Consider the following 21,095-nt stretch of genomic DNA (forward strand, 5'->3'; position numbering starts at 1 on the left):
GGTTTGACCAATGTGGAGCCCCTGCAAGAGATCACAGAATGAGAGAGAGAGGTGGGGGTATTGACTGCCCCAGCTCCCTCCCTGCAGGGTCACTGCCTGGTTGTATCCTTCCTCCTCTTATAGTTACCACCTTAGACGGTATCTCATAACTCTTTCCCTCTGGCTTCTAGTTGTACCCCCTGCCCTTTGGCCCAGTGAAGTTCAGGTCACAGCACTATCCCGCTGCCCTATGTTTCCTTAGCACAAGTGTGAATAGGTTTTTGTTGAGTCTTAGCTGATAGAGACCAATTTAGGTATTTTTATCCTGTACATATGGAAACTGAAAAATACAAATGAAATATTTACTTTTGAAATTTTTTTACTATACAAATCTGATTCTTCCTAAGCCCTTTTTACCTAAGAGTCATTGATGCTCTTCTTTTCAATCCCCTGTGCCATCAAGATCATTGTGAGTTCATGTTTCTTTTTGTTGTTGTTAATTAAAGTTTATTGGGGTGACAATTGTTAGTGAAGTTACATAGATTTCAGGTGTACAATTCTGTATTACATCATCTATAAATCCCATTGTGTGTTCACCACCCAGAATCAGTTCTCCTTCCATCACCATGTATTTGATCCCTTTTACCTTCATTTATCACTCCCTTCCCCCTGACCCTCTGGTAACCACTAAACTATTGTCTGTGTCTATAAGTTTTTATTTCCCATTTGTTTGTTTTGATATACTACATATCAGTGAAATCATATGGTTCTCTGCTTTTTCTGTCTAACTTATTTCGCTTAGTATTATAATCTCAAGATCCATCCATGTTGCCACAAATGGTCCTATTTCATCCTTTCTTACCACCGAATAGAATTCCATTGTGTATATATACCACAACTTCTTTGTCCATTCATCTATCGAAGGACATTTTGGTTGTTTCCATGTCTTGGCCATCGTAAATAAAGCTGCAATGAACATTGGAGCACACTTGTCTTTATGGATAAATGTTTTCAGATTTTTTTGGTAGATACCCAGGAGAGGGATTGCTGGGTCATATGGTAATTCTATTCGTAATTTTTTGAGGAACCTCCACACTGCCTTCCATAGCGGCTGCACCAGTCTGCATTCCCACCAAGTGTATGAGGGTTCCTTTTTCTCCACAGCCTCTCCAACACTTGTTACTATTTGTCTTGTTGATGATAGCCATCCTAACTGGGGTGAGGTGATAGCTCATTGTGGTTTTTATTTGCATTTCTCTGATGATTAGTGATGTTGAGCATTTTTTCATATGACTATTTGCCATTTGTATGCCCTCTTTGGAAAAATGTCTCTTCAGGTCCTCTGCCCATTTTTCAAATGGGTTGTTTGTTTTTTTGTTGTTGAGCTTCATGAGTTCCTTGTATATTTTGGATATTAGCTCCTTATCGGAGGCACTGTTTGCACAAATCTTCTCCCATTCACTTGGTTGCCTCTTTATTTTGTTGATGGTTTCTTTTGCTGTGCAGAAGCTTTTCAGTTTGATATAGTCCCATTCATTTATTTTAGCTTTTACTTCCCTTGTCTTTCATGTTTCTTAAAAGAGTTAGTGACATTTGCTTCTGGATAATCTTCCAAGGTGCTGACCCATGTTGTAAGTTTTGATGCTGCTGCTTTTGATTTTATGCATATGCGGATTTTAACAATCTAACTCTTGATTGCTGCTTGGGGAACACAATTATAAGACTCCATTGTCTAATATATTTAATTTGGAGATACTAAAATGTGATAATGTATGCGTTTTAGAATTAATGAAATATTATAGTTTAATTCCATGCTCAGCAAGCAACCTTCTAATTATTTGGCTTCACATGAATCTTCATCGACTCCCAAATCCCTCCATTATGGCAACATTGGTTCATTCATGTCACAGGTGCTTTAAAAATCAAGATCAACTCACAAACATTATAAGGATTTTCACATTTCTGGCTCCAGGGAAGGAGGGGAATTGTGGATCCATAGCTCAGTCACCACCTTGCACTTGGCATGCTTGAACAGATGAGTCAGACTTTCAGTTTGAGGTTTTCTCATCCCCAGAGAAGACAGGACCTGTCTTTTCTGAGCTCTGAGGATGCCTGACCCTCTGGTGAGAACTGGTGTGAGTCCCCCCCCATCCCAACTCCCCTTGCACAGCCCCAGGTCTCTCAGTGGATTGCTCAAACCCAGGTGTCCATACAGAGGGTTCCCCACACACTAGTCCTGGGATACATGCCACAAGAGGATTCTCTCTCTGCATTTTTCTCAGTTTTTGCCTAATCTCTACTTGACTCCTCTCCCACCCCCCACCCCCATTCCCTTTATTTTTCTTTGAACAAACAAATACTCATATGTCATTCTGGGCAGTCATTATAACTGCCCCTCTTAATTAAATTTATTCTGTTTACCTCAAGCTTTCTCTTTATAATTAGTTTGCAATTGCTGCTTTCCAACATCAGTCACCTTTTCTCTATACGCCTCTAACTCTAAGATGCAGAATCCTTTTTTTTTCTTCTTAATTTTGGTCTGTATATTTCTGGTCCATCATAAAGCTGTCATTCACAAAGCCTTGTTTGTTACCAACACATAAACTTTTTTATATATGGTGAAGAAAGGAATGTGGCAACAGTGCACATATAATGCAACACGAAGCAACATAGCTTTATAACGTTTATTCAATGCTTACCAGACACCAGGTATTACTTACACTGAAAATTGTGCATGATTTTATCATACATAATCCTAAAAACAACTAACTAATAATAAACACTGAGAGGTTGATAATTCATCAAAAAGTCACATAGCTAGTAGATTCAGCATCCAAGATTAAATCTGCATTTCTGGCCATAGAACCTACACATTAGACTTTCATACCTCATTTACTGAACACCTACTTTGGACAAGACACTGTTCTAGGCTCTGAGAGGAAATTAGAAAACCAGAGAAGGTATGATCCCTCCTTTCACAAAGCTTATGTTCCAGTAGGAGATAGCAGACATGTATATAATAATACCAGCACCTGGTAGAAGGCAATCTGCACTCAGTGAAATATAAACCAAACACTGCAAGAGCAAGAGAAGACTTTCAACAGAGGAGACAATATAGGGCTTTAAGCAGGAACTGGTATTTGAACTGCGCTTGAGTAATGGGTAGAATATAATGAGAAAGCTGTTAAAAGGAACAAAAAGTAGGCTGAATGCCTAAGGGTCTAGGGGAGGAAAGAAAGAGAAGCTGAGAAAGAGTTATTTATGACCACCTGTCACTATTTGGGATTCTGCTTCTTAGATTCATGGTCAGTCCAAAGTCAGAACTCAGAAAGGACAGTCCACCCCTCACAGCAGCCCATCAGGTCATTCTGTTAGCTGCTGCCATTCCTCAACCAGCTGCAGCTCTGCCCTGGTGCCAGAGGCTGTCAATAAATCCTTAAAAGATTTCTCCTGTCTCCCTGCTTGCAATCGCCTCCCTGCAGCTGATACTCTGGCTGTCATTTCATTCTTTACACTTGCCCAGTCTGAAAGAAGTGGACTGCACTAAACAATAGAGTTATCACCATGGATTGTGAGAGCAGCAGGTCCTGCAGGATCATTGGGACCAGGGTTTACACAAAGAAACAAAGAAAAAGGAAAAATCCCATCTAGCAGACTCTGGGCAAATTTGAGCCCATTGGCACAGAGTATACAAAGGGTTGGCAGGCCTCACGTGGGGTAGGTGCTCTCCAATTCCCCACGTACCCACCACTGCCTTTGTGTTACACCCTGCACTTTACACACTCATTTCCTCACAGAGTTTCTAGGGCCCCTGAAGGCATTGAGTTCTGTTTTCTGAATTGATCAACACTTGACTTTTAGAACAAGAGAAGCAGTGCCCAACAGCCTTGACCAAGATAATACAGTTAGTTAATACCAAACTTGAGAATTAACACCCAGAATTTCCTCTCATTCCAATAATTTTCCCAGTTAAACCACACCTATCAACCTCGTAAATGAAGCAGAAGTTTATAGGATTTTCAAAGAAATCTTAACACAATATTAAAATGAGCATAGACCTTATACAAAGAATCAACAACAACAAAAACCCCAAAACTCTGTCCCTTTGCTTATGTTGACTTTCCACTCTACAGACAGCAGTCATTTAATTTTGTTTGCTGATATCCAGCTATATTCCAGAAAAGATTTTCATTCCTTTTCAAAGATACAAAATACATACAATAAAAAATAAAAGGTAGATGATAATAGAGGTAGACATTAAAGATATGCATTTGTAAGGAAATGAGGCTGATATAAAACACCTATCATAAAGTATTATTTCCTGGCCATAGAAAAGTGGTACATTTGCTTCCAAATAGTCCAACAGTCAATGTTTTTTTTTTCTAGTTCATCATATAATTCTTCTTCCAGAGATAAAGTCAAACTGCTTGCACAAAAGAAAATTGACAGCTTTTCATCAATAAAGACAAAAGTTTTGCTGAAGGGGTCTGGGACTATGTGATATAATGAATAAGACCATCAACTCTCCCCAGTAGACATTTTTTATTTCCATTTAGTGATTACACACCATAATTTACTTCGGTTACTCTGTGACTATTAACTCGTGCACAACAAATCCCCAGGGAAACTTGAAGTTTTTGCAAGGGTTCCAGAAATAGTGTTCATAAATTTATCCCATAAACAATTGTCTCACTCATCAATCCATATACAAAAATACTCAAATATGTATAGATGTCACTGTAATTACAAAATACATTTAATTTAAATTTGGTACAGGAGTCATGGAAGCTTTTTTTCTCGCTCTCTGTTTGACAATCGATAGTGAAAGTACAGTTATGATCATGGGGTGATGGTGGGCAAGAGGCTCCACGTGACTTGGGATGTAGAAAAGAACCTCATCTTCAAAGATGGAATCGCCGTGATATGATGGTTTGTGGCCACCATCCATTTTGACTGGTCAGTGCCAGTGCTGTATCAGTTGTTAAATATCAACACTCTTGTTTTTTATAAATACTAATTTTACTATCTACCTTGTTAAGAAAAGTTAGGAAACACTTACCTGGAGGCCTTGATAGATTGTCTGTCTTATAAGCTCTTTTCTATGAATATTTTTCTCTTGACTAAGAATTTAAATAGAGCAGAAGAGAATTCAGATTTGTAATCCTTGGCAATTATCTGGTTTGGGGCACTTTCCTTTTGCTACTTAAATTTGAAATGGTATATTTTAACTGGCAGCTGAGCTAAGGGATCAGTTGACATCCTTTTATGAAATTTGAGAAGCCTAACATGTATATACATCTCACCTTCATTCTGTGTGGGGATTCAGGCAATATACAGGGGGAAAATTTGAGATTTTATTCATCTTTGATACCTGCATCCCTGTACCTTAATCCAGAAGGGTCCAAGTAGAAGCGTCAAAATTGCTTTAATCCAGAGTATTTTGTAGACAACTGAATCCAAATGATTGTTCTACCATTTAAAATATCACTCAGGGAATGTATAATTTTGAGGTATGGTATTTCCTTGATGAAAAACATATGTCAAGAGCACAGAGTGAAGCGACTAGCTGTGTGAAATTATTAAATGTGAACTAATTAAAAATTCTTTGCTCTCTGCAAAACTGTTCTTCATTTTAGTATACCCAGTTGATATGGGAGTCTTTCTCTTCGGAAATAATTCGATAGCATATCAAATTGTCTAGATCTCTCCTAGATTATGATATTGAAAACACAGCAGCCTTAAAAAAAAAGAGTGTTCATCCCAATGTTATCAGATGATAAGAAGCTAATTAAAGTGAAGAAAAGTCAGGACACAACAATGCTGTAGGCCTCTGGGAAAGCTTGTTTATTTGATTAAGGGGCACCCCTAGTCACTCTTGTGGAATATTATGTTTCAGAGTCTGTATAAGCATCAATAGTTGAGTGTTAAGAGAGAGGGATTGGAAGGTATTTTAAATTGATTTAACCAACTTTTTGTTCACAAACCAAAAGCTGATGGAAGGTCAATAAAAATGGCATATAATTCTATATTATTCCCAATAGATTTCTGCATAAAAATGAATATATCTCTGTAGAATAGCAATGACTAAGTTCCACCACCTTCTTATCTAAAGTATTAGCTTGAGAAATTCAGACTTATAGTTTCAAGAAATAAATTGACCAATAATTTGAGTGGAATGTCTTTTAAGCAACAGGTTTTAGTCGAGAGTTGTTATATTTATTATTTCAAAAAATAGAGTCTATTACACTCTGGGTCTAACCAAATTGTGCCACACCTATAATTTGCTAAATGTGAATAAAGCAGCAAGAAGCATGGCCCTCCATTCAGCGTGTGTTCAAAATGTAGGCTGATGCAGGCAGTTTTTGCTGGGTGATTTATTTAATGTGAGCTTTATGATCACACCTACTGGGGAAGAATGGTTAGTCAGAAAACAGTTAAGTCACTTTCTCTAAGTGGAACTTAGAGCAGCGAGGCAAAACTTGCATCTTGTAGGATACAGTCAGTGGTTGAACTTCCAAGCAAAGGTATTTTTCCTGTGTCTTGCTTTCCTTGCTCTATCAAAAATACAGCACTACCACAATGAGATACCACTTTATATCATTAAGATGGTTATTATAAAAGAAAAAAAAAACAGAAAATAACAAGTGTTGCCAAGAACGTGGAGAAATTGGTATCTTCATACATTGCTGATAAGAATGTAAAATGGTGCAACCTCTGTGGAAAACAGTTTGTGGTCCCCTCAAAATGTTAAACGTAGAATTCCCATGTGATCCAGCAATTCTACTTTTGGGTATTCAAAAGAATGGAAAGCAGGGACTGGAACAGATACTTGTACACCAATGTTTAAAGCAGCATTATTCACAACAGCCAAAGGAACCGATTGAATTGCCCATCAGTAGATGACTGGGTAAACAACGGCAGCATATCCATACAAAAAAATATTACTCAGCCGTAGAAAGGAGCGAAAATCTGATGAATACTGCCATAGATATGAATCTTGATAACATGCTTAGTGAAATAAGCCAGACAAAAAAGGACAAATGTTGTATGATTCCACTTGTGTAACGCACCTAGAATAGCCAAATTCATAGAGTCAGTAAGTAGAATAGATGGTACCAAAGGTTGGAAGAAGGAAGAAATAGTTATTATTTAATGGGTACAGAGTGTCTATTTGGGATGATAGACAGTGGTAATAGTTACATAATTATGCGAGGGTGCTTAATACCACTGAGTTGTACACTTTAAAATGGTTAAAGTGGTAAATTTTATGTTATATGTATTTCACCACAATTTTTTAAAAACACAACACTTGAAATCATCATGCCCACTCCTGACTCTTCACCGTACCCCATCCCCTCCCCACACATACAGTACAAACTGTGATCCTCTTAGCATTGGCTGCATTCAATCCTAGAGACTAAAGTCACTGCAAGCACCTCTAGAACGGCCCATCCTGAGCAATCCTGGCAAATCCCCTGTGGGGATAGGTATGTCCCTGACAGAAAACCCTTTGATGCCTCTCAGGTGATAGTTTCAGAAGGTCCCTGAATGCCTGGGTTGCACAGTTATAAACAAGTTATTTGGAATCAATGGCTTAAATTGTGTATTGGCAAGAATTATGTGACTATTCAGATTCAATGGGTTTCATTAGGTTATAAGAAAATTAGGTGATGAGTATGCACCTGATGGAAAAATTTAAATCTTTAAAGCACTTGAATGTTATTGATTGTAAAAATGGGAATTTGAAAGAGTCAGAACTCCCAAACCTCCCAATCCTCTTCCCCAGAAAAATCTGACCCTAAGGAAAAAGTTGTCTATCAACAAACAAAGCCTTCGTCAAGGAACTTCATTGGCCTGAACAAAATAGTCCTTCAGTCATATCTGCAAGGACAGGTGAGTGCCTGGATTGAAAGGAATATTCTCTTTATCATTCCAACCTGTAGCAGTTAGAAACCAACCCCATCCCTCAAACAGATTGGTGTCCCTGCCACAGATAAAATAGTTATATCCTGTCTGACTTCCTCATTTATCCTCTCATCTTAGGGGTAAGGGGCAATGTCAGGATCCAGGAATGATGACAAAACTGGGCAACAGAACTATTGGCTATCTTACTTTCCTTTGCCATGACAAAGCATGTTATCTGGTGAGACACTAAGTAAATAAGAACCTAGTGACTCCCTGAAAGGTATACAAACATCCTTGTACAAATTAAAGTATTTGCCATTCAAGTGATCGCAGTCATAACTGTGTCCTATCTCTCTTGACCACAACGGTAGTTGAGCTATTAGTGGTGAGGAACAACTCCTCACCACCTGCCATGCTCTGAGGTGTTCGTACCTGGTGTCATAGCTTCTCTCAGTGGGTAAGAGAATACCTGTAGTTAATAACAATGTGGCACTGAAGTAAAATGAGCCCAAATCAATAATTCTTAGAACAAGAAGGACCTCTAAACCTATGTAGTCTCTCTCATTTAACAAATGAAGAAACTGAGGCAAGAAAAATTGAAAAGACCTGCCTGAGCTACACTTTTCATGAGTGGTAGACAAAGAGCTGACACTCAGGGTCCCTGCTCTTTGTGTGACGAGCTTTCCTCAAGAATATGCTTCTGCTGTGGACACGATAGAAGCATCCAGCCTTCTGCAAGGTAGCCATGGCTTTGGTGGGTCTGTTTCATTTGAACAATGGCTCCAAATAAAGGGACAATGTGTTTTTCTCTCTTTAAGCTGTTTACTCTGAGTCATTGCTCAGGACAGTGGCCTCCATTTGAATGATTCATGTCATGACAGCCAGTACAGACTTGAAACTCTTAAAATGTCATTGGGCCTATGATGTATTGGATTTTACTTAAGACAGGAAAATGCAAATTGTTCAAAAATGACATTTTCCCAACCTTTTGTGGCTGGAATTTGAAAAAGAGTACCATAAGAAATTCCAAGTGACAGCTTTCAATTCTTTTTTCATAACAATTTTTGACTAGTGGTAAGAGATTTGACTTCTTAGTCTGTTTTGTAAATCTAGTAAAATATAGCCACAACTGAGTTTGTGGCCTAGACTCACTCCACCAGTTTACCAATCCTCTATGATTTGTTTCTCATCCCAAGGGATAGTCTTCTCTATGGTCTTATATGTTACAAAGAAGCAAAAGAACAAAGCTGAGTCCATTGTTTAGATTCTCCACCTCTGTTAGCCTTAGAATAACCATCAGCTTTGCTGTACCTTGGTTTTCTTATTCTGAATTTTTGATACCAATTCCAATCCTGGTTTACTTCATAAGGGATGCTGTGTAGACGAGCTGAGTGAGATTAACACACTCAAAAATGCTTTAAAAAGAATAAAGTGTTATACACGATGAAGAAAATAGATCCTTTATTCACCTTCCCCACACAGAAAGATTGAGAAAATTATTCAGGCAGATCATAAAGAGCTCAAGCACTCGGGTTGGGAGAGTCTCTACTTTCGATAGAGAAGCAAAAGGAAAAGTTGTATTTTTCCTAATTAAATCATCATGTGTGTAAGTATAGAAGCTGGATATGGAGTGAGGTTGGAGTTTGGGGACAGAAAAGGAACAGAGGGGCAGAGGTGGGTGATGGGAAGCGGGAGTGAGAAGATTGAGTAGTAAAGTTAGTCTAGAAAAAGGACAACTGAAGTAGAGAAAAGGGGGAAATATTTAACATCAGTTGATGAGGTAATAAAAAAACTCGGAGAATCAGGATAGACCAATAAATGGATGCCTTCTCTTTCAGACTCTTTTTCCTTTGGTATGTCTTAGTTTTTACACCTATGTTAGTGATTCAATTTATTAAATATTTATTAAGAAGCATCTATTGCATGCCAAGATCTAGTCCAGGCCTTGGGAAAATTAATTAATAAATAAATGAGATGAAATCTCTGACCTCACGGAACTGATATTTTAGTATCAGACAAGGGGAGAAGGAAGGAAATGAGCAATAAACACACAGAAAATTAGACATTTTCTGAAGAGGTAATTTCAGAGAGCAATAAGTGCTATAAAACATAAAATAGGACAACAAGATAAAAATGTCAAGTGGCACAAAGGGCACTAAATTAGCTAGAGTGGTCAAAGAGGGACTCCCAGAGGAGATGACACTGAGCTCACAACTCTTGGTTGCAAGTGGTAGAAATCCATATCAACTACATTAAGTAGAAAAAAAAGTTTAGTGACCCAAAAAGGTCGATAGGATACTGAAGATTGAATGTGTGATGGCAGAGTCCAGGACCCTGGGGGCTCAGAGATATGGAATCAAATCCAGAAAACACACCTTTTCTACCTCTCATCCCCTCTAGTCTCTGCAGCCCCAGATTCACATCTCCCCATTTTGGCATACCCAGTAGAAAAGAGAATGTTTTTCTCCCAGAAAAGATCTTTCTACCCCAGGAAACAATTTTGGCTAGATGTGAATTACAAGGCCATCCCTATGGCTGGGATAGTGATCGGAGGTGATGAGGGAGAAATGGGAAGAAGGAGTATTTTACTACAGAAGAGGATGAAAAAGTTCTGTGAACAACACAATTACTGCAGTTTACTATATTCTGCCCTTTGACTTCCTAGCACACACAAGATACCCTTCTCCTCCTACATTACATTTAAAAGTGCCCACCTATCAAAATGTCAGGATCCCACATACAACAGAATACACATCCACCCTTTCCAAAGGGACAACCCAAACTGCATCGTTTGCTGTATCTAATCGCCAGTCTTCTCATACTCTTGCCAAATGACAAATTGAACCACTCCACCATAGCCAATATAAAATTATGGAGGAGCACATAATGTCTGCAATAAGAACTCCCATTTGGAAAGCACAGAAAGGAGAAGAAACATCAGCTATCTCTGGCCCACAGCACATACAGCACATTGCTGAACCAGAAGACCAGGAAATTACTTCCCTGGCCATAAAGTAACTCCTTGCATGAATTTCTCTGCCTACTCCTGGATACTTGCCAGAAGAATTGACGATAACCATTGGCCTCCTCAAGTAAGTCTGAGACAGAATTAGGCCTTAATACTTTTTCTTGGTGTTACAATGATTTATCCACTTCTTATTGGTACAATTAGAACTGTGGTAAGAGTCTTAGGGGTTGACAAATAATGAGACACCCTTTGCCAGTCTTAGGGCTTCTTTGTCAATGTAATTTCCTTAAAATCTCAATTTTAATTTTTGCTGATCTGTTTGATTCTTATACTCTCCTACTTAGTCACTAACACCAGAAATGTAGTCAAAAGATGACCCTCAAATCTGGCCTCAAGTAACAATATCTATATTTATTAGGACTCTGAGTTTTAAAAGTCAGAAGCCCATTTAAACATGGAAACTAAAGATGTGGCAGCCTTTTCCCCCCGACTTCAACTGACTCTCTGTATTGCCCTAAAAATAAATGCACTTTAGTCATTGCATAAGGCAGACCTCATCCAGCTACAAGAAATAGAGATCAAGTTCATACTGACTTAAAGAAAAAATATTTCATTGGCTTCCTAACTGAAATACTTCCTAGGGAAGGCCATGGGAACAAAGTAAAAGGTACAAGAATCAGGATCTTAGGACTGACTTTCTATTTAATTGGATTAGCTTTTTCTGTAGACTCTTTCTGAGATGGTAGATAAGATGGCTATCAGTGGTGGCAGATCCAAATCCCCCAACGCAATAACCCCATCAGACAACAAAATGTTTTAGTCCAATGTTGATCCTGGTGAAGACCCATCATTGACCAGGTCTGGGTCCTATTACCACCCTTCTGGTGGTTATGGAAGAAGTGGAGGGGAGGAAGGACAGAGCTGGTTAACAGAAGAAAGATTAAGGCAAAGTTGGTTGGACAAATACTTTAGCCACCACTGTCCAGTGTATTCACAAAATTCATCAATCAATCAACACATCTATATACTAAAAAAAAATATTGTTGTGTTCCACAATTAGAAATAGATATTGCAACAAAGTTAGATAAGTTCTTTTGGGTTTCAAAGGACGTTAAGAATGAAAACAAAGCTTGAACCCCCATCACAGCTTCCTATCATTCATTCATTCATTCATTTACTCTTTTATTCAACATATATTTATTAAGTGGTTACCACCTCCCAAGCATTGAGTCAGGGGCTGGCTATGTATCAATAAACCCCATAGACATGGTCTTCACCTTCATTGATTGATAGGCAGTCATACTACCAACTCAGTAATTCCATTAAATGAAATAAGTGGCATGAGAGCTAATGTACTTCATTCTATGAGAGGACATTATATGGGTACCAAACTTCTTCTGAGGGTGAGGAAGGAGGTGAAGTATTTAGGGAAAACTTCATGGAAAAAGTAATCTTTAAACTAATACCTATAGGATGGGCAAGGGTTAGCTAACTCTGAAAGGCAGAATGAAGTCCAGTTAAAATATGTGAATGCCCAGTGTCAATAAGATCATGGCACGTGTGTAAAAATGAAAGCATTAAAGAAAACCAGCCATTCTGTTTTCGCTCAATAGCATCATTTTCACTTTCTTCTGAGAAGAGCAAAACACTCTAGCATAACCATTTCCACTTCTCTCTACTGCTTTACCTCCAGGCCCCTTTTTATTGTTCTTAAAGCCAGAAGAGGCAAAAATGGAGAAATGTTGCCATTTAGGAATCAGTGGCAGTAACCAAACAGGTTACTTTTCCATTCACCTTCAAATGAGTAATTTTAAGTAATGTCCTATCTGCCTCTAAGAGTCACGGCTCTTCTAGTCTCATGAAAGGGCCTCAGTTTGGGAACAACAGACAAGCCATAACAGCTGGCATTTTTCCTTAGAAATAGTTGGCCTTGCCTCAAATGTGACTTTTTCTGAAGTAGCTTGATACCCATCAGAGCAGTTGACCTGCATCCGAATTGTGTCCTTTCCTATGTCCCTTTGCTAGGTAAGGAATGAGTTATTACTAAGCGCTATCCAAGCCATCAGGGCCATGCATAAAAGGTAAATAATTGAGCATGACTGAAATGAATAATCTATTATCAGGTGCATTTGCATAATTAAACTTGCTCCCAAAAATTGGCAGAGTGCAAACCAGCAAAGTGGAATTGCATAATATTGACCACAAAGCCCTGGAATGTAATTCTAGCAAAACATAATGAAGTCAGAGCTTTGTGCGTACAGATTAGATAAATGTATCAACTCAGTGACTGGAGAACAAACTACATGCTTAGAATTATTTTTAATGAAGCTTCTTTTCATTCAGAATAATATGACTTTGAGAAGAGTGAGAGTTTGGGAAAAGCAGCTTATACCAACAGCAAGAGGTCAGGCTAGTTGTCAGAAGACGTGGGGCCTAGGCTCAGTTGCCTGTCTGATGTGTTTCGTGGCCTCTAGCCAGACATATCACCATGCTTTGCTTCCATTTCTTCATGTTTAATATGGTGCAACAATGGTTTCTCTACTTACCTAATGAATTTTAAAAAGCACAGAGAAAGAAAACACAGAAATAGCCCTCCGGTTCCTATCCCACTGGGGAAACACAAGCAACCCTACATCTGGGTCAGAGGTAAGCACAGATTTGCTGTATGCTGTACTGGAATTCATCTTGAACTGGATAAATTGTCCTTCTGACCTTTCCCTCTGCCCATTTCTCATATCAGAGTGAAGCATCAGAATCATCAGGAAGCAGAGTCCTGGGGCTCTAAATCAGTGTTTCTTATGAAGGAGTTTCTAAGCGGGAAATGGTTGAGAAAGTTTGCATAGTCTCTTCTGATAACCTACAAAGCCAGAAACTGGAGAGTCAAGGAAGCTATATGAGGGTATCTTATTACTAAGGGAAAAATTTGGCAAAACAAAGAAATCTCTAGCTTTCAGTATTTTTTTTTCAACTTGAGCCTTTCTGCAATGCCCTCAGGATAAAGTAAGCAGCAGTCCAAGATTTGTATTACCACTGTCCCTGTTTGGTTCTGTGAGAAGAAATTCTACTCAGATATAAGCATAATGTATCTGTGACATCTGTTGCCCAGCGGTTACAAAGGCTGCTTTAGTTTCCCTCTCCTTTCTCATGCTTTCCACTAAAGCTGGCTTCGAGATCAAAGAAGACAACCTTCTCAACTAATAAAGACCACTTTTCTATCAATACTCTATGAAATTCACACATCACTAGTTTAAATGACACCATTTTATTTGTTATTGTCTGCTAGCAGGCCTCAACTCAGTCATAATGACTTTAAAAGAGTTCATCTTTGAAGGCCTTCTTTCCCCCAATCTCTGATCAGACTCAGTTATCTAAATCAAGTTGCGGTCTTCTGAGGTACAAATTTATATCCTTCAGCCGAGTGAGTAACTGTTGGAGATAATGCAGTAGACCTAAGAGAAGAATAAGACATTGGAGAGTAGAGAACAATAAGGACAGTAAGCATGGATCTGTTCTAGCCTTACAGAACCTCATGGGAAGTCAAGGTGGGAGAATCCCCGACTATGGGATCAGAGGTCAAAGTGCTTCACTGTAAGTCTTTCAGAGTGAGTTCTGTGTCAAGGGTTTTTTTTTGTTGTTGATGCTGTTTTTTTTTTTTGGTTTTTTTTTTGTTGTTGTTGTTGTTGTTGTTGTTTGTTTTTTTGTGTTTTTTTTTTTTGAGTGGCCAGAAAGATACAGCTGAAAATTTGGAATGGGAGAAGTAAAAGAAAAGAAAGGTAGCGATTAATGTGAAAAAGATGGGAAGAAAAACAAAAAAAATAATACTGCTGATTTCTCCATCATGCCTTTTCTACCAGCTATAGGAGTTGAGAAAGAAGGGGAAAGAAAAGGAAACTTCTGGCAGAGAAGAGTAAGAGAAGGGTGCTATTATATAAAGATTCACCGTGATAATAAAGGGAAACAAAATACTGCCTGGCAAAATGTTACATGGTAGGCCTGTTATTGATTTCATTGGGATGGATCCAAGAGACCTGTTTGCAGTCGTTCAAATCCCTGGAAATAAGTCATTCAGCGGGAGCCACACAGCATTAGAAAAATTGGATTTTGAAGAGAGTATTAAAAGAAAAAGAATGAGCCAATGAGAAAGCATACTTTGAAAGCTAAGGTTAAAAACATGGATTTTTCTCTCCAGGGAGGAAACAATTGCTGTAGGAGGCATTGTGACTGTTTGCAAAGGCATGATGAAAGACTGGCAGTCTCAGTAAAAGTGGGGGCAGACTTGGAGTCTGAATTTGGGAATGAAAAACTGAAAGGCAACAATGGGAAATATTTAACAGACACTTTCAACTTAGAAGTCCAATACGACAGCTGTTATTCAGGGCAGTAAACATATGCTAGAGATGAGGCTTGAAGACATTCTGAGAGTTTTGTATAGACAGGAAAAAAAAGTTCCTGGTGTAAAAAAAAATATTCTGCTGTGTTTGTACAAAATTCCTTCCTTCTTTGATATTCACAGTGTCACCATTTACCCTTTTTTATCTCGGATGTGTCAACCATCCAGCCTACCCTCTATGTTCACAGAAGACTTCAGCTGTGGCTTAGGGTATTTCTATCGACCTCATGACTGGCTATCATTCTGAACAACTTCAATTCCCTACAGACACCTGCAAGGTAGACAAGTCCTTGGCCTTCTCAATTCTGGTGACTTCAGCTCCGTCTCTATTCGGCCACATAGACCCATATCCATACCATGCCTTTATCATCGTTAGAACTTTCTACCTGTGAAATTTCAATCATTCATTTACTCGTTCATTTTACAAATACCTGTTGAATACCTACCTTCTTCCAACCACTGTGTTGGTCACTATAAAAGTAGTTATAGTTAAAAGAGATGATGTCCCAAGAGGAACTCTGTTTCTTCAAGAGAAATAAACTTTCTAAAGATTAGTACCCCCATATTACCTGTAATGCCACATGTAGTTAAACAACATGGAATTTCCTATTATTAGGTGTTTTTTTTTGGTGGTTGTGATGGTGGTAAAATATATATGAGATAAAATTTGTCCTTTTACAGGAGAGAGAGAGAGAGAGAGAGAGAGAGAGAGAGAGAGAGAGAGAGAGAGAGAAAGAGAGAGAGAGAGATGCTTTTTTTTGTGGAGTTTATAAACTAGTGAAGGAGACAGAGAAACTAACAGGCAATTATATTTTGTAAATGCTCTGCTGGGGTATGCTGGGGACCCTGCTGAAAGACCATCTAATCTGTATGGCAATCTAATAAGTCACCATGTAAGGCTTCCTGGTACACATGATGTCTAAACTGAGACTTTAAGAATGCGTATGAGTTAGCCAAGCGAGGGATGAACCATGTTCCAGACAAAGGAAATGATATTTGCAAACATTCAGTGTTAAAAAAAAAAAAAAGTGTCATGGCATATTTAAGGTTCTGAAAGTTGTTCAGAATGGACAGATTTGGTCATTGATGGACTGTACGTGGTTGGTGAGGGAGAAAGTGCATAAGAATGATGCCCAAGTTTTGGCTTGAATAATTAGGAGAGTGTTGATGTCGTCTCCTGACAAGGATGGTTCAGAAGAACAGCAAAACTAGAGGGAAAGAGTTGAATTTATGATGTGTTGAGTCCTAACTACCAGTGTGAAATCCCCATGGAGGTGTTGAATCTTCCTCACCCTCACACCCGACCTCCACCGACTATAATGCCCCACCTCCACACAAATGCTTCACGACCTGACTAAGCCCACTCATCCTCTAAGACTCAGCTTACATGGCACCATTTCTAGAAAATATTCTATGAAAACCACTGCCCATCCATGCCATCCCATATTTCCCTCTCTTTTATCATACTGAACTGCAATTTCCACTTTGCTTATTTCTTTTCCCTACTAGTCTATGAATTCCCTAAGTTTGTTGTTGTGTGTTTTTCAAAGCAGTAGTGTCAACAAATGTGTGATTTACTTCTTTTAATCATTTAATCATTCATATTTAGTCTTCTTTTTTAGCCCTTACACTATCTGGAATTTCTAAATCTATGAGACAATGCATTTCTTTCTTATTCTGTCCTCCTTCTTAATACAATAAATACTAAGTCATAGCACAACATGTTAATAGCATCCCTTGAAACATTGTTCTGACACAACTTTTGCCTTTCTTTTACATCCCCAAGTTTAACGGATGCTAAGTAGGTACCTATTAAAGTTTAATGAATGAATGATTACTTTCATGAATAAGCAAAGCAGAGTGAATAAATAGGTTTTAATAGGTTTTCAGGAGGGAACTGTCTTTGGGTAGGAAAAGTGAATTGTACATTTATACTTTGGAAGGATCCACTGCAACAAATAATGAGCTAAACTGCTGTCCATATGAAACAAACAGGAATTTGGGGCTTCAGGACAGACAGGAAGTAAAATAAGAGGGAGAGGAGGAAACAATGTAGTGAAGGTATTTATTTTGTGCGAGAAAGGTGCCCAGTGAGGAAATCCTGAAGGTGGAGTAACTGGATATATATATATATTTTTTAAATTGAACTATCTACCATATGAGTTTGATTTATGATACTGATGAAGTGTACAATCTCTCTGTTTCCCAACTCTCTGTAGATCTAGCTATTCTCAAAAGCCTTATGTGGGCAGTTTTTGTGCAAATTCATTCCTTCACTTGATCAAATTATAGAGTAAAGAGAAAGAGTAGCCATAAGAGAAATGTGTGAAAGAAGTAAACAAATAAAGAGCTAGGTGAGAACTGAAACTCAAATCCGTAAGAAACCAAGAGAAATTGAGCCCTGAAGGAGTCATCAGGACTCGGAAGCCTACAAGATATAAATGAGCAGTTGAGATAATTTTATTTAACTCTCTGAGATGGTAAACTTTGTGTGTCAACTTCACTGGATCTCAGAGGGCTCTGACGTTTGATGAACAGTATTCTGGGTGTGTCTGTGAGGATATTTCTGGATGAGGTTAACATTTGAATTGGCAGACTGAGTAAAGCAGACTGTCTACCCCAATGTGGGCGGGCCTCATCGTCGGCCCATCAATTGAAGGCCTGAACAGAACAAATGCCGAGTAAGGGAACTTTTCCTCTCTTTGGCTGACTGTCTTCAAGTTGAGATATCTATATACCCCTGTTGTTGAACTCGGACTCAGACTGAAGCTTACACCGGTAAACTAGCCTACCCAGTAAACTGGGTCTCCAGTTTACTGAATGCAGATCCTCGGACTTCCAGCATCCATAATTACATGAGCTAATTCCTTATTTTATATATGTATAAAATTAGGAATATGTATAATGTATATAATATATACATAAATATTATATATATACATATATTTACATATATATATATTAAGATAGTAAAGAATGAATGAATATATATGTGTTCTGTTTCTCTGGAGAACCCAGACTAATGCACTTCCCTCTTTTGTAATCTCTGGACCTACAAAGGACGGACTTAGACAAATCTCCTAAGATCTGGCCATAGTAAAAGAGACCAGACAGAGCACCTGAATAACTAGAATCTCATTTTCTCAGCCCTTTTATTTTCTAAATAAATGTGGAAAAGACACATGGGCCAATAAGAATACAGTACAATAAAACTCCAGGAACAGTTTGAGGAATGCAAAGGAAAAACTTTTTGTTCAAGGAGGGAAATAAATAAAAGGAAAAGAGGAAGAATCTAGGGATGAACTAGAGCTACCATGAGAAAATGGTAGACTATGTTGTACACCTGAAACCAATGCAATATTGCATGTCAACTATAATTAAAAACTAATTTTTTTAAAAAGAATGAAAGTGGTAGGGAGAAAATCGTTCTTGCAGAAGAAAGAAGACAAAAATACTTGCCTCAGTAGGAACAGCTTTGTCAGAAACCCAGAGAGGAAGAATGGAAGTGGGAAGAAAAAGATGCAGAGCGATTAATGTAGAGAGAGACCAAAGCCAATGTGAACAACTGGCTCATTTTAGGTAGAACTCGAGCCCAAAGAATGTGGAATGCCTGAACCTAAGAGAGGGCAGGAAGCACAGCATGAGACAAAGAGAAGAATACTCAGAGGAATACTTGACAGAGTAAGAAAAATCACCTGAACTTGGAACAAGCACAATTCAAAATAGGAAAATGTAACTCAAGTGGCAAAGGGACTCAAGGGGCACAATGTGTTGCCTATGGGCTCTGAGAGAAGAAACTACTAATGTAATTTTCGTGAGAGAAAGAAAGTGGAACATGAAGAAGGGAATTTACTGCTCCAAAAAGACTGTTTGGGAGGCTTTTTACTTGTTAATAGCGTGATTTAGCCACAGTTTTTCTAGTGGTAATGGATTATAATTCAAGCTGGCTTAAGAAAGGGAAAAATTATTTTATCAGGAGAATATTGAGTTATATACTGAACTCAATGATAGCCAGAGCTCAGGAGGCATTGAAAACAGTAGATACAGAGTTACCCAGAAAACCAGCCAGGCTTTCTCTTCATCCCTGCTCCTCTTCCTTTTGGCAGCACAGAAGGTCATGGAAGATGACTGCCTCACAGCTTTATGAGTAGAGATCTGCTCATTTCAAGGTACCCACACAGGATGACTCATAGAAAGAAAATGTGACTGACTGTCTACATCAGGTGTTTTGGCTAAGGAGCAGAATCAGACAATACAAAATTGTCCGCAAAGATCCCTCCCTACAAATGGGGATAATGTTATGAGCTAAGCATCACCTTAAAGGTTACTACTACATTGGACAAACGGAAACATCAAAATGAGAAGATAAAAACATTGGAAATATTTTAAAGCATATATAAATAATATTATATAAACAAGATCAGAAGAAAGAATGCTGGAGATTAAAGTATAGGGGAAAAAGTAAGCCTGTGAAACAATTATCACATGATGAAACTAAAATCTAACTAACAGTAAAGAAGCACAATTATTTTTTCTGTTCTGCTGCTTAGTTAGCTGTGGATCGTCAATTGTAAAATGCTTTACTTGGTGAAATGAAAGCTATAATTACCAAATAAGAGAAGACTGAATGCTTTCTAATGTCAACTCTCATCTTCGTTTTTGATTCTAGCAGCAAGACTAGCATCCGGTGGATTGAGGACTTTTGCTATGTCATCTTTGTGAGGTCATAGTGGACCCTTTGCCTCAAGACAAATTATGCTGAAAACAAAATCAGAAAATAAATGAAAATTGATGCAAGACTGAGAGACAAAGTTTGAGTTCCTTAAAAGTCTCAGAAGAGAATTATGCAAAGAGTTATTAAAGACTACAATTATTATATAGAAATTGATAGATTTCTCAATAAATACATTTTTAGAGGATGTTTACCAGAAAAATTAGGACAAGACAAAGGGCCATGTTGGCTATCTTACAAAACCAATTACTGGCTAAAACATTGTACATGTATTTGACAAAATATTACACCCTGGCCAAAAGAAAGAATTTGGGGGGAAGGAAATAGACAAAAGACTTATTATTCATTGGACAAGGTTATCGAAATAAATGGCAAGGGCATACACAAACGAGTCATGTTAAAAGAGATACCAAAAAATAATTTTATATCTTATGTTTCATTATTTTCCAATAAAAATTTAAAGTGATTTATAAAATTCATGAGCCAAAGTAAGATAAAATAGATTATAAATAAGTGGGTAACTACAAAGGCATGAAGACACATAAGCTGAATCCAAGAACGAGGTTAATTACAAATAAGAACGAGGTTAAATTTTGTAATTATGCATTTTCCATAAATGAGGCACACATTTATTTCTATGATTTTTTAATCAGCAAAGAAAAATAAGGAAACCTGATCAATTCATGATGTTTACAGGATATAAATAGAACAACTTTCCAAGAGACGCTCAGCCATTCCCAGTTGAGTGTAATTGCATTTTATGAGAATGTAAAACAAAAAACTAGTAATAAATTCCCACTTTTTGCACAAAATTTAAAATAATGTGTTTCCCAACATTTTTGTCTTAATTTATTTAAAAAAAATCATAGCTTCATAACTGTTGTGCCAAATGAATTATGAACTGTGTTCATGCTATTACCTCTTAGCAGTACCAATTTAGATTGCAAACAGAATATCCACTATCCTCTGTCACATTCAATCTTGAGTTATGAGTATATTAAAATATGCACAGGTACCCCTGAAACTAACTAACTAAATAAATGCAAATATGCATAGGACCCACAGAACATATGATTGTCTCTGTCCCCTACTGAAGCTGCCCTGTACTGAGTCAGGAATTT

Source organism: Rhinolophus hipposideros (assembly GCF_964194185.1).
Source record: "Rhinolophus hipposideros genome assembly, chromosome: 15".
Classification (NCBI taxonomy): domain Eukaryota; kingdom Metazoa; phylum Chordata; class Mammalia; order Chiroptera; family Rhinolophidae; genus Rhinolophus; species Rhinolophus hipposideros.